Here is a 14,085-nt window from a genome sequence, read left to right on the forward strand (position 1 = left end):
TTAATTCTCCTCTCGGTTTCCCCATTGAATCCGGATGATGAGTTGGGTTTAGTTTGGTTGGGTTGTAAGTTCTCTTTGGGTTGCCCTGGGCAAGATAAGGGGAGCAACAAATTTAATAAATACTAATCAATAACCATAATGATGATGGTGACATGGGCGTAGCCAAAGAGGGGCGCCCCCTCCTAAATCAAGTAAATCATTAAAAATACTTAATTAACTGAGGTTCTGCCCTCCCAACAGAAATCCTGAATACGCCCATGGATGATGTTGATGAAAGGCTCAATTGATGCCTTCCGTATATATCTTTAGGCACCAGGCGAAAACGTTTCTCTTCAACCAGGCTGATTAACATTCTATGGCTTTTTATTTTATTTTTTATATAATTTTTATTAACATTTCTGTTTAAATTTAAAGTACTCATTTTTACATCTTTAAGATATCCATGACTTCCCTTCTTCTCTTTCCATGGTTCATTTTACATATCATAGATCCCTGCATATTTTACAGAAACTATACCATTCAATATTCCATTATTACATCCATCAAAACTTATTTACACTGTTGAATTTATCTTAATGCTGCCAGTGTTTTCAACTGTACACAGTTATTTCCCATATATTCAATAAACGTTTTCCAATCTTCTCTAAACGTATGTTCTTCTTGTTCTCTTATTCTATATGTTAAGTCTGCGAGTTGTGCATATTCTGTCAACTTAAGTTGTTGTTCTTCTTTAATTAGGACCTTGCTTGTTTTCGATTTTGGGGCTAACGAAACATGGGCCGCAGTACAGTCGTACTTTGGAAGTTGAATGGAATTCATTCTGGAACTCCGTTTGACTTCCAAAATGTTCGGAAACCAAAGTGCAGCTTCTGATTGGCTGCTAGAAGCTCCTGCAGCCAGTTGGAAGCCCCGTCAGATGTTCGGCTTCCAAAAGTAGTTCGTAAACCGGAACAGTTACTTCCGGGTTTGCGGCATTCAGGAGCCAAAACGTTTGAGAACTAAGCTGTTCGGAAACCAAGGTATGACTGTAAAAAGGTAAAGGTAAAGGTACCCCCCGCCCGTACGGGCCAGTCGTGTCCAACTCTAGGGTTGTGCGCTCATCTCACTCTAGAGGCCGGGGGCCAGCGCTGTCCGAAGACACTTCCGGGTCACGTGGCCAGCGTGACGAAGCTGCTCTGGCGAGCCAGCACCAGCGCAGCACACGGAAACGCCGTTTACCTTCCTGCTATAAAGCGGTACCTATTTATCTACTTGCACTTCGGGATGCTTTCGAACTGCTAGGTGGGCCGAACTGTATGACTGTAGTAGCATTTTAAAATGCGCTTGCGAGGTTTTTTGGTTTTTATTTTATTATGCACTTAGTATTCTCATTTGGTATTTTTCTGTTGTGAATCACCCTGTGCTCTCCGGATGAAGGGTAGTATACAAATTTAATGAAGAAGAAGAAGAAGAAGAAGAAGAAGAAGAAGAAGAAGAAGAAGAAGAAGAAGAAGAGTGATCCACATAAATACGGTGTTCCCCAACAATACAAATCCATCGGGAAGTATCTCTGACTCCTCTTCCTTTTCACTTCTCAATGTATTTGCACCCAGGAGTGCTTCAGTCCAGGAAAAACATTTTTTAATAAATAAATAAATAGTTTTATGATTGAACAAATAGCTTGGGACACCTTTAGGTATTTAAAAAGATAATATAATAAACGCTAATCATAGTGCTGATGTTCTCATCACCCCTTAGCTGTAAGCTGGATTCTGTGTGTTGCTGGTGGCAATGCCCAGAGAAGCCGCTGTGACTGGGGTGGGTGAATGTGGGAGAAGCAGCCGGCCGCCTGGAATTCTACAGCTGACGAGGCAGCACATGGCAGGCCTTCCATTGTGCTTTGGCGACAGCGATGACTGCATGGGAGTGATATTTCAGTGGAGGCAGTGATGCCCTTCACACAATGCCAGGCTTTATGAGGCCAGGAGAACTCTGTGTGTATGTGTGTGTGCTAGACTTAGGATTAATCCCAGCTGGAATGCGCACAACTCCTCCACTGCAGGCAATGTCAGTAATGCTATGTCTGAGCCACAAGAAGACCCTGTAGAAGGCCAGAAAAGCTGGACAAAGGACCTCTGAAGCCTGGAGGGAGGAATACTGTCTTAAAAAGCTCCTTGCATGCTTTCAGGTTGGATATGAATGAATGAATGAATGTCACACAGCCAAAGATGCTGTGTTCTCTCTGTGAGTCCAGCTCCAAGGGCCTTCTGGCAGTTCCCTCACTGTGAGAAGCCAAGTTACAGGGAACCAGGCAGAGGGCCTTCTCGGTAGTGGCGCCCGCCCTGTGGAACGCCCTCCCATCAGATGTCAAAGAGATAAACAACTACCTGACTTTTAGAAGACATCTGAAGGCAGCCCTGTTCAGGGAAGCTTTTAATGTTTAACAGACCACTGTATTTTAATACTTTGTTGGAAGCCGCCCAGAGTGGCTGGGGAAACCCAGCCAGATGGGCAGGGTATAAATAATAAACTATTATTATTATTATTATTATTATTATTATTATTATTATTATTATTATTATTGTTCATGTTCTCCTCACTGGTTTCCCACAGGCCAGCCACTGGGAGAACAGGATTCAGGACTAGACGGGCCCTTGGCCTGATCTACTAGGCTCTTCTTATGTTCTTAACCTGTGCTTTCGCCTTCCCCCAGCCCTTTTCAATTCCTCCCACCTTCTGGAGCAGACAGGATTCTTGTACTTCTCTGGAGACTTGCTGGGGGGTGGGCAAGGGGATCAGGTGAAGAGCAGATCCAGGGGAAACACAACTTTATTTATATTTATTTTTATTCATTTATTTATTGGATTTATATACCACCCTATACCCGGGGGTCTCAGGGCAGTTCACAGAATAAAATCAAGATATAAAACCACAAAATACATAATAATAATAAAAACAACAACCCAATAGCCCCGCCCCCCAAAAACACATTTTAAAAGGGCATAGGATGTAAATCAGATCAACCAAAGGCCTGGTTAAAAAGGAACGTTTTTGCCTGGGACTTAAAGGAGTATAATGAAGGCGCCAGGTGGACTTCCCTGAGTAGAGCATTCCCCAGACAGGGAGCCACTGCAGAGAAGGCCCTTTCTCATGTTGCCACCCTCCACACCTTTCAAGGAGGAGGCACACGCAGGAGGGCCTCAAAATATGATCTAAGGCAGTGTTTTTCAACCTTTTTTGGGCAAAGGCACACTTGTTTCATGAAAAAAAATCACGAGGCACACCACCATTAGAAAATGTTAAAAAAATTAACTGTGCGTATATTGACTATATATAAAGTAATTCTCTTGAATAGGAATCAAATAAACACAAAGAAAGTATTTTATAATTACTTTATTATGAAATAGTAAGTAAACAGAAATGTGAAAAATTATAAAATACTTTATTTTTAAATCTTTCGAATTTTTCAATTTTTCCCACGGCACACCAGGCAACATCTCACGGCACACTAGTGTGCCGCGGAACAGTGGTTGAAAAACACTGATCTAAGGGCACAGATAGGTTCATATGGAAAGAGGCGGTCCTTGAGGTATTGCGGTCCTGAGTCCTTCCATTGTTCTCTATCACACACTGCTAAAATGGCAGGGCAGTTTCCCTGTTTGCACCTGATAAGCCTATTATGGAAGATCAGGTTGTGTGTGTTTGTGTTTTTAACCCTTACATGGCAAGTTGCACCTGCCAAATAAGCCTGCCAACCCTTAAAACCAGTCCCCACCAGCTGGATCCTGTGCCTTTTAACAACAGCTTCATTGCCAGATGTTGGCGAATGCTCCTTCCCCATGCTGTGAAAAAGCTTTGTGTGTTAACTTCTGCAGAAAAGCTGCTGTCCAGCACATTTCTCTCCCCCACCCCCATCCCCATTGGTAGACAAGCACCAACTATATGCCCCAGGTACCCTCTTCTGTACACCTGTTAAAGATTCAGAAAGAGCCCTGTCCTCAAACCACACCTAGTCACCTTAGATTACACAGTATGAGTAAGATCCTGTGGCTGGCTAGCAGTTTGCAGGCACAGTCGCAGAAAAGAAGAAATCTGTTTTTGTTGCTACAGCCCAGACTCTGGGTATAACCAAAATCAAGATTTGGACTGACTGGTAAAACCATGAAAACCACACATACTGGGAGCAAGTCCATGGTAGCAAGTTAACACAGGCCAAAGCTGCTACAAATGACCCTGCCAGGTTTAGGGTAAAATATCAACAGGAAGACCCAGAAATTGCTTTGAGCCTCTCGTGTAGGATTGCCAGCTTGACATGCAGAAATCTATAGATCAAACTTTGCACAGCAGGATCTTATTAAAATGTTGACAGTTAAAGTCTAATAATAATAATAATAATAATAATAATAATAATAATTTATTTATACCCCGCCCATCTGGCTGGATTTTCCCAGCCACTCTGGGCGGCTTCCAACAAAATATTAAAATACAATGGTCTGTTTAATAGCTGTTGTTTGGTTGATTTAAGAGTTTGGGGTTGGGGTTATTGTCTGCTGCTTTCAGAATCACAGACTTGTAGAGCTGGAAGGGACCGTGAGGTTCTTGTAGTCCAACCCCCTACAATGCAGGCATCTTTCGCCCAGCGTGGGGCTCAAACCCACAACCCTGAGATTAAGAGTCTGCAGCTCTACCTACTGAGCTGTCTCTCAGCTTTGTTTTATAATTTTGGCTTGTTGCGCTGAAAAAAACGAATGCTGCTTTGGATGTTTGAAAAGCCAATTATAAATATTTTAATTTTCCAGAAAGAGAGAGCTAAATGGAATCTCCCGGTCCAAAGGCAATGGGCCTTTGAATACCAGCTGCTGGCATGCAGACAGTGAAGGAGGGTTTGGGGTTTTTTTTGCCTTCATGCCCTGCTCAGGGGCTGCTTCTTCGAAGCATCTGGTAGGCTGCAGTTGGAAGCAGACCTAGGTTTGCTCCAGCAGGGCTCTTTTCTATGTAGCCCTAACAGCCAGAGTCTCAATTAAGTATATAAGAACATAAGAGCCTACTGGATCATGCCAGTGGCCCATCTGTGGTAAATGAAATAAAAAAATTAAGGTCTTATATATATATAATAAATGTTCATAAATGTACCAAGCAAACATGTACATAAATATATAAACCTCATGTCTGAAGCAGCACAGGAAAATAGCCCCGAAAACCATTTTGACTCCCAAACTGACCAAATGATTTCTCTGCAAGGTCAAGGAAAATGGAAAAGCCTCCCCATTGTCTTTTCCTTCACAAATCCTGTCTTAATGGTATGTCTGCGTTTGAATAGGGTGAGCCTGTGATCTGGCTCAGGAACTAAGTATTTATCATTACAAAAGACTGGCCAGGCTCCCCAGGGTATCCAATCAAGCATTAACAGGTAACCTGCCAGACAGGAGGTAAACAACGCACTCAGATTTCTGTTGTAGACCGCCCTTTCTGTTATTTAGGTATGATGTGTCTTGGGGGTGGTCTTGAGCTACACCCCTTCTGTGATGTGTGTATGATATGTCTGGGGGTGGTCTTGGACTCCAGGGCAGGCAATTTAAAATGTCTATATAAGGGCAGGCATCCCATGGTTCTGGGTTCCTCCTCCTTCTCCTGTGTGTGAGGGGAGCACCCTGTTGCAACAGTTCAATAAAGATCAGCCTTACTAGCTGCTTTGCTTCTCAATCTTCTCTGTTTGGCCTCTGTTCTTTTCTCTGAGCGATGGAGAGCCTGCAAAGGACTCTATAAGGGCTCTTGTGTTCCTCATAAGGGAATAAGGGTAGGTTTTCGTTTATTACAGAAACCAGGGAGCAGGATTTGAGCACAAGAACAACGCACACCCCACCTGTGATTTTCAGCAACTGGTATTCAGAAGCTTTGCTGCCTTCAGCTGTGGAAGCGGAGCAGAGCCACCAATAGCCCTCTCATCCATGAAGCTGTCTAGTCCTTTTTTTAAAAGCCACCCTAGCTGGTGGCCATGACTGCCTCTTGTGGGAGAGAGTTCCATAGTTTAACTATGGCTGCATGAAGAACGAAGCACAAGTCTCCACTGTGACTCAGTATCAAGCTATGATTTGCTCTAATGTTTTCTCCATATTTGGTAGCCAAGCTAGCAAATGGGGGCTGGGGGCCAGAAGAAGCTGTTCTCAATTCCTTCCCCTTGATAAGCAGAACACAAAATGTATTCTCTTTTTAAATACAATTATCCTAATTCAGTTTCGTAAGCTTACAGAAGCAGGGAACTAATCATATTTCAAAGATAGCGCACAGTTTTCTAGCAATACGTTGCAGAGCAGAGACGGGTCAATATAAGAAGGGAACATCTAGTTCTCCTTAACAGTGTTGCCAAATGGAATGACGGAACTACCTGCTTTTGGGCTTCTAATGGTTTCTCCAAAAGCACTTGCCATCGTCTTGTTACAGCTTGTGGGTAAACCATGCTCCAGTCTCCCAGAATGAAAATCGAGCTAGATATTGTTCTGGAGTGTGCATGCAAGTGTTTTGCCTGTTATTGTGCGTATCTGGGCATCATTGGTCTGTCTTCTGTGAAATGGGTATTTTATGGTGTTCAGAACTGTTTCTTAGATGTCCTAATGTGCCCCTAGGCCCTGAAGAATGATTAGGGATTCCTCCTATTCCTATACAGTGGTACCTCGGGTTAAGAACTTAATTTGTTCTGGAGGTGTGTTCTTAACCTGAAACTGTTCTTAACCTGAGGTACCACTTTAGCTAATGGGGCCTCCCGCGCTGTTGGCATGCAATTTCTGTTCTCATCCTGAGGTAAAGTTCTTAACCCGAGGTACTATTTCTGGGTTAACAGAATCTGTAACCTGAAGCATCTGCAACCTGAGGTACCACTGTACATTATGTATACATGTCAAAAGCACAGATCCTTTTGTAAAAAATGCTTATTTTCCAATGCGTACCATACTACCTTAGTGATATTGAAGAATATACTTGCAGCAAATCCTCTGTTGTTTTCTTCCAGTTTAACTTTAAATGTTCAAGAGTGGGACACCATACTCAATCTTGCTTCCCACCCCAACTTCTGCCAGGATGCATAATACTGTACATACCAGTCCTGTGTCCCTGGGGAGGAAAGGCAGTGTAGTTATTATTCACCTTTGTTCCAAACACACTTCTGTTTGGAATTGCTCTAGCTTACAACCACCAAGTTCCAGAAGTGAATTGTCAGAACAGAACTACAAATAGATTAAAGAAAGGAATTAGTTGCCTGGGTGGTTCAAACAATTGTCGCCACGCTGATCGTTGAAAAGAAGAGCAGCAAAACAGAATAAAGGAGCGTCTTATAACAACCAGCATGTGTCTGTTTAAAATATGTGAACCATTAGATTGCACAGGACTCCTTCTGAAGGCAGACTGGAAAGACATACCATATTTTTCGCTCTATAACACGCACCTGACCATAACACGCACATAGTTTTTAGAGGAGGAAAACAAGAAAAAAAATTCTGAATTTTTGTGCTTCATGCTGTGGCCACAGACATGTGATTTGACGGTGAGTTTGGGGTAGCCCAATGCAAAAATCCTGAGAATCCATGTGGATCTGTGCTTTGTAACCACGTTTTTGCACCATTGTGGCCCCAGACAACAGTGGGTGCGTGATTTTTTTGGTGCGGGCTGTAGCCATAGACATGCTATGTGATCTGATGGTGAATTTGGGGTGACCCTGAGGCAGAATGCAGGAAAGCAGCAGCCTCTTCTACAGCTTTCCCTCCTCCGTGACGCGGGATCTGATTTTTGCCTGATTTTTGCCTCTGCACTCGGACCAGTCTGCTCCAGGGACCACACATTCGCTCAATAACACGCACAGACATTTCCCCTTACTTTTTAGGAGAAAAAATGTGAGTGTTATAGAAAGGAAAATACGGGTACTTTACTCTTATAGTTTTAATTTCCACACACACACACCAGTAATCCTTTGTCTCTGGTGGATTACCATGTCCTGAGTCGTCCGGTGACCAAAAACAAAACATATGTGATCACTCAAATGTAGAGTCTGCTGTAGCCACTGGCTCTTGATTACCTGGTTGAACTTTCTGGTCTTCAGAAATCATCAAAGGAGCATAAAAGGAACATCAAGCCTATTTTGAGGTGCAATCTTTTCCATGCCTGCTTGCAAGTAAGTTCCACTGCTTTGCTCCCAATAAGTGTTTATAAGACTGCAGCTTAAGTATGGTATATATATATTTTGCTCTGAACATGATTAAGCATGTGAGATTTAAAAGCTCGCTTTTCTCATTTTAATTGCATTATTATATGGATTAAAAGAAGATCAAATTGCACTTGCTCTGTGTGTTCCATGTGTCCCAAGACACAAATATTATTAACATTTCAGGCACATGTCATATGCTGCATTAACCAGCAGAGGGTTGCACAATGCTTTGAACATCTGTTCAACTGACTGGACATTTCTCCATATTATATTAACATGATGTTTTGGATTTCCTGCATCTTTAATGGATTTGCAATGGCTAGAAAGTACCGTACATTCAAATTAGAAATGGTTTGCTTCTCATTAAACACTGATGCATATTGTATATTGTTTATTTATTATAGCGTAGGTTTAGAAGCTATTGCATAGGTTTCTTTTTAACAAAAGGATTGGCGGGCATTGTTTTGGTAGGAAGAGCTGTCTTCACATTGGGATAACAGATTACAGAAGGAATAACAGTGGGGTGCAACATTCTATATATTATCATAAGCAAAAATAAAAATAAAAATCAGTTTGACCCAGGACCAGAATCTTCTTTCAATGGCAGTGCTCTGCCAGGGGTCGTGGGAAGTAGTAACCAGTGCCTCTGAGAAAGTGCAGAGGGATGAATTAATTTGCTCTCAACAACTTTAAATATCTCGGCATCTGGATAATGAATTATGGAATGCTGAGATCCTTCCTTCGTTCAGCCTGGACACTGAGATTCAGCTCCAAGGGCCTTCTGGCAGTTCCCTCACTGCGAGAAGTGAGGTTACAGGGAACCAGGCAGAGAGCCTTCTCGGTAGTGGCACCCACCCTGTGGAACGCCCTCCCATCAGATGTCAAGGAAATAAACAACTATCTGACTTTTAGAAGACACCTGATGGCAGCCCCGTTTAGGGAAGTTTTTTACATTTGATGTTTTATCGTGTTTTTAATATTCTGTTGGGAGCCGCCCAGAGTGGCTGGGGAAACCCAGCCAGATGGGTGGGGTATAAAGAATAAATTATTATTATTGTTATTATTCCCGGACTGTAAATAATATTAAATAGTTCAGGAAGAAGATCAATGTGGGTGGAAGCAGACATGGTGTCAACAACAATCCAGTTAAGAGCAATCCAGTTTCTTAACCCAGGGACATCACAGCCTCCCATTACTGAAAGTTAGTTTTGGTTGCTACGTGTGTGCAGGCAGACATGCTCATTTCCGCTCATCATTACGTTTTCTTTCCATTTTCCCTAGCAAAATAGTGCTATTTTTCTAAAGAAAACAAAAAAGTCTCCCCTTGGATCACAAACTAGACAGGGACAAGTAATAGATGCAGTTAATAAAACCATTGATCACTCATTCCCCCACCTCCATGCTTATTAAAGGTAAAGGTAAAGGGACCCCTGACCGTTAGGTCCAGTCACGGACGACTCTGGGGTTGCAGCCCACTCATCTTACTTTATTGGCGACGGAAACGCCATTTACCTTCCCGCTGGAGCAGTGCCTATTTATCTACTTGCACTTTAACGTACAGTGGTACCTCAGGTTACATACGCTTCAGGTTACAGACTCCGCTAGCCCAGAAATAGTGCTTCAGGTTAAGAACTTTGCTTCAGGATGAGAACAGAAATTGTGCTCCGGCGGCCCGGCAGCAGCAGGAGGCCCCATTAGCTAAAGTGGTGCTTCAAGTTAAGAACAGTTTCAGGTTAAGAGCGGACCTCCGGAACGAATTAAGTATTTTAACCTGAGGTACCACTGTACTTTTGAACTGCTAGGTTTAGACCACAGCGCCACCTGCGTCCCATGCCTATTGGAAAGCAATAAAACAGGCTGTGTGAACCTACAAGGGGGAAACTTTTAATTAGCATTGGAAATGGCCTTTCCTGGATGGGATTGATTTGTGAATTCACATTGTAAGAGAATCTTAGCTGTGGAGAAGGATGTTGCTAGTGCGTCACCTCAGTGATAATTCTGCTTTGCAGAAAATCAGTTCTACCACAGTGTTAAAGGGATCTAATGTAGAAGCAACATGAGGATAGAACTACATGTTCGTTGTGCTCTCTGTTTTTTAAAAGCCAGGTGGGTGCAGTCTGCAGAGAAGAAGCTGAGGGGGAAGGAGCAGGGCTGTTGCAATGTTTTCTGTTAAGCAACAGTATTAAGGATTCCTGCTGGGGAAAATTTGGAGGGGCTTGAGGAGAAATGCACATAGCAGGGGCAGGGGTCAAACCTCCTCCTTTCCACCACACAGACTAAATCTCCTGCTGCTGCGGGTTTCCCAGACACACAAGTGCCACTGCCTATGACACTTTCATCTAAGCAAGAGTAGAAAGCAAAGTGTGTAGAAAATATGATTGTCAGAAAGTACATTGGCATTGCCCTCCTCCTTTTCAGTGCAGGGGCCCAAGTAAGTCTTCTATCATCCTGCCTTCCTTTGCCTGGTAATGTTGTACAGTCTGCTGTTCACCACAAAGAAGCTATGCACTTAGAGGTTTCCCAGCCAGAAGCTCTAATTTGATTGGAAAGTTGTTATTCAGTTGGTGGGCAGGACTAGGGTCGCCAATTCTTGAAATACGCCTGGGTAGCAGTGGCGTAGCGTGGGTTGTCAGCACCCGGGGCAAGGCAAGTAATTTGCGCCCCCTAACCCGTGGATTTTAGCAGGGGGCAGAGAGCTGCAAGTGCGAGCGCGCCCCCCCAGATGTTGCGCCCGGCCCCCCCTGCACCCTCCACGCTACGCCACTGCTGGGTGGGTTCTGGGGCAATGCCCCTAGGTCCTTTGGCAGAGCCAACTTTGAGTTGGGAGGTGGAACCCAATTGGCTTTTTGAGGGAGGCAGGTCCTCATTCTTGCAGTTTCTGGAGGCAGAGCCAAGCAGCAAAAGATGTATACTCAGAGGACACATCTTTTGAAATTTGCTGGGGAATGGGTGTGGAGGAGCCTTGCTTTTCTGGAAGCTAGCCTGAAAGCAAAGAACAAACCAAAAACAATCAACTAACTCACAAACTTTCTTTTCTTTTCTTTCTTTGCCTCAGTCTGTATAGGCAACCAAAAAGGGATGGCCAAGTTGCTGAACTGAAATTTCTTTCCTTCGGGACTCGCGTGGCCTTGAGCTGTATTTCCCTGAGCAATTACAAGTCCATTGCTGCTGGGTGTGATTTCCTTTGGATGACAGAGCACATTAGTTCCTGCAATAATCTGGAGAGGGTATAGGCCAGAATGATCTCAGCTTTTGCTTTAATTTGTTTCAGCAACTGAGGTTTAAACTGTAAAATACATCCCTGTTTGCTTGCATTACTATGGAAAAAGAACTTGTGTGTATTCACCACTACATGCCTGTCCTTGGATTACTTAAGAGTCTCAGCATACATGAGTACCTGTCTTCCTTTATCATAAAGGTAAAGGTAAAGGAACCCCTGACCATTAGGTCCAGTCGCAGACAACTCTGGGGTTGCGGCGCTCATCTTGCTTTATTGGCCGTCGCGGGAATTCGAACCGCTGATCTTCTGAGCAAGCCCTAGGCTCTGTGATTTAACCCACAGCGCCACCCGCGTCCTGTATCATAGATCAGACATAAATTAGAGGGGCAGGTGAGCAACATGAGCAAGCTGCTTTTGTGGGCTGTGGGGGCTGGCATGTTCAAGTTAAACATTTATGGCAGCCTTAACTTCAAAGTGTGTATTTCCCTACCTATTCTAGAAAGTACGAACTTTTTCACACTAAGAAACCTGTGTTCTGCAAATGAGTTGAGGGCTGTGAATACTTCGCTCTCCTATACAGCTGTTTTCAGAATGTTAAGCTCAGAAGAAACAAAGGAAAGAGGGGGGATTCTGTCTGTTAAACAATTATGTTCTAGCAATGGATTTTGATCCTTGGAAGAGAATATTCCTAAATGGTCTCAGCACATTCTATGAAAGGCAAAAGCTCACACCACAGAAGAGTCAACGCCCATTTAAATTGTCAGGGAGGAAAGGGCCTGTTGCCAGCCGCTGAGAGTCATTCCTGGATCTGGAGGAGGAAATTATAGGTTGCTTGTCTGTAGTAATATGGTGCTGTGGTTGAGTTTCCTTGTCCTTAACAGCCTCGGAGTGCAAGACAAACATCCAAGAGATTTTAAATCAGCTCTCTGTTTCTATGTTGTGGAGCTGTTACATCTGAAAATTAGATACTTTTAAAAATATCACTCTCTTTCCTCAAATTTCCAGGGAAGGCCAATGGGCTGCATGATCCCCAGTCATTGATATCAAGAAGAGCTTTTGTCCAGGGCAAGGGAACCTGCCATACAGATATTGTGAGGAGGAAGTACATTTGGCCAATCTTGCCACAGCTGCGCTGGCTGCCAGCAGACCTAGCCCAAAATATGTTACTGCCTGAGACAGGGCTTTAAATTCTCTCTCTCCCTCTCCCCACCTGCCCCAGGTCAAATTATGTTGTACCCAAGGCTGGTTAAGGTATTTTGGCACTTGAGGCAGAAGATGCCCAAGTGCCTCTGTTCCTTTCTGGTAATAAAATTGCCTCCCTCTTCCTGGAAGTGTGGGCTCACCTTAGCATTTGTGGCTCGAGGACATAGCCTCACTGTAACTAATGGTATGGCCAACCCTGGTTGTAGACCTGGCAGTTAGTGGAGCCTCACATATTCTAAATAGTTAACTAATATTTGTACTGGAGCAAAAAGGGCCATATTAGTCACCTAGACCAAACATGCAATGGCATCAACTGAGGAGAGTTGCCCCTAGGCAAGCAGACTTTGAGGAAGGATGCCTGCTAAGTAACCAACTCTTAAACTCAGGGGTGTCAACTTGAATTAAAAAAATGGAGGGGCAGGTAAGTACTGCCCCACATAATCGATCACATAATGTACACACCATTTGAATGGCAATGGCCATCAAAACTTTGGAGGGCAGCCCCCACAAATATTTTATTGGGGGGCTGAAGACCCCTCATCCCCTAGGAGTTGCCTCTTATGCTTACAGCATGATTGAAAAAAGGGGGTTGCTTTCTGAAAGGCTGTTTGGAAAATAAGAAGAAAAAAGCTCTGTTCGGCTAGGTGTAAGAGTTCCCCAACATTTCCAAAAGCTTCAGTACAACTCTTGTTTGGGATTTTGGTCGTGGGAATAGGTGTGCATGTGTCCTGCCTCGCAAAGCCTACGAAGTCGAGATCCTAAGTTATGGCATGTCCTCTGGCGCCCCAGTTTTGGGGGTTCAGTTTCCCCGAGGCCATGCTGGGGCTTTCTCTGACGCAGAAGCCCATCCTTCAGTGGCCCACATACAGCCTTGAGTATTGCATCTATTCCTTGTTCTCACTGTAAAAAAAAACGTGTTAATGGAAGACAATCTGACTCGGCTATGTTGTTGTTGTTTAGTCGTGTCCGACTCTTCTTGACCCCATGGACCAGAGCACGCCAGGCTCTCCTGTCTTCCACTGCCTCCCGCAGTTTGGTCAGACTCATGTTCGTAGTTTGGTCAGACTCATGTTCGTAGCTTCGAGAACACTATCCAACCATCTCGTCCTCTGTCATTCCCTTCTCCTTGTGCCCTCCATCTTTCCCAACATCAGGGTCTTTTCCAGGGAGTCTTCTCTTCTCATGAGGTGGCCAAAGTATTGCAGCCTCAGCTTCAGGATCTGTCCTTCCAGTGAGCACTCAGGGCTGATTTCCTTCAGAATGGAGAGGTTTGATTTTCTTGCAGTCCATGGGACTCTCGAGAGTCTCCTCCAGCACCATAATTCCCTCGGAGATCACTCGGCTACGAGTGATCTCCAAAAGAAGATCTACGAGTGATCTCCAAAGAAGAAGATGTTGATTGTCTAAGTCGTGGCGTGGAGAAGGGGAGCTTCAACCTCGCTGGCTCAGCAACCCACAAAGGCCCTCTCCCTCCCACACTTCCTCTCGC

Source organism: Podarcis liolepis (assembly GCF_965112155.1).
Source record: "Podarcis liolepis genome assembly, chromosome: 17".
Classification (NCBI taxonomy): domain Eukaryota; kingdom Metazoa; phylum Chordata; class Lepidosauria; order Squamata; family Lacertidae; genus Podarcis; species Podarcis liolepis.